The sequence below is a fragment of the Mastomys coucha genome, unplaced genomic scaffold, assembly GCF_008632895.1.
Source record: "Mastomys coucha isolate ucsf_1 unplaced genomic scaffold, UCSF_Mcou_1 pScaffold13, whole genome shotgun sequence".
NCBI classification, from domain to species: Eukaryota; Metazoa; Chordata; class Mammalia; order Rodentia; family Muridae; genus Mastomys; species Mastomys coucha.
Window position 1 is genome coordinate 41605084 of NW_022196895.1, and position 1487 is coordinate 41606570.

The following is a 1487-nucleotide window of genomic DNA, read 5'->3' on the forward strand; positions in this document are numbered from 1 at the left end:
AAGGATTCCCAGGTAGAGCAGTCTCTGAATTGTCCTTCCTTTAGTCTCTGCTCCATAGTTAGCCTCTAGTTAGCCTCTACAACTCCTTCCATGAATATTTTGTTCCCCCTTTAAAAAAGGAACTAAGTATCCTCACTTTGGTCTTTCTTCTTCTTGTGTTTCTTATGGTTTGTGGTTTGTACTTTGTATATTTCAATCTTCTAGACTAATATCCACTTATCAGAGAATGCATACCATGTGTGTTCTTTTGTGATTGGGTTACTTCACTCAGGATGATATTCTTCAGGTCCCCAAGAATTTCATAACTATATTGTTTTTAATAGCTGAGTAGTACTCCACTGTGTAGATGTACCACATTTTCTGTATCCATTTCTTTGTTGAGGGACATCTGGGATGTTTCCAGTTTCTGGCTATTATAAATAAGGCTGTGGTGAACATAGTGGAGCATGTGCCCTTATTACATGTTGGAGCATCTTCTGAGTATATGCTCAGGAGTGGTATAGCTGGGTCCTCTGGTAGTACTATGTCCAATTTCTGGAGGAACCGCCAAACTGATTTCCAGATTGGTTGTATCAGCTTGCACTCCCACCAGCAATGAAGGAATGTTCCTCTTTCTCCACAACCTTGGCAGCATCTGCTGTCACCTGAGTTTTTTATCCTAGCCATTCTGACTGGTGTGAGGTGGAATCTCAGGTTTGTTTTGATTTGCATTTCCCTGATGACTAAGGATGTTGAACATTTCTTTAGGTGCTTCTCAGCCATTCAGTATTCTTCAGTTGAGAATTTTTGTTTAGCTCTGTACACCAGAGCTAAACAAATAGGGTTATTTGGTTCTCTGGAGTCTAACTTCTTGAGTTCTTTGTATATATTGGATATTAGCCCTCTATCAGATATAGGATTGGTAAAGATCTTTTCCCCATTTGTTGGTTACTGTTTTGTCCTATTGACAGTGTCTTTTGCCTTACAGAACTTTGCAATTTTATGAAGTCCCATTTGTCAATTCTTGATCTTAGAGCATAAGCTATTGGTGTTCTGTTCAGGAAAATTTCCCCTGTGCCTATGTGCTCGAGGCTCTTCCCCACTTTCTTTTCAATTAGTTTCAGTGTATCTGGTTTTATGTGGAGGTCCTTGATCCACTTGGATTTGAGCTTTGTACAAGGAGATAAGAATGGATCAATTAGCCTTCTTCTACATGCTAACTGCCAGTTGAGCCAGCACCATTTGTTGAAAATGCTGTCTTTTTTTCCACTACAAGGTTTTAGCTCCTTTGTCAAAGATCAAGTGGCCATAGGTTTGTGGGTTCATTTCTGGGTCTTCAATTCTGTTCCATTGATCTACCAATACCATGCAGTTTTTATCACAATTGCTTTGTAGTACAAATTGCTTTGTAGTACAGCTTAAGGTCTGGGATGATGATTCCACCAGAAGTCCCTTTATTGTTGAGAATAGTTTTGGCTATCCTGTTTTTTTTTTTTTTTTTTTTTTTT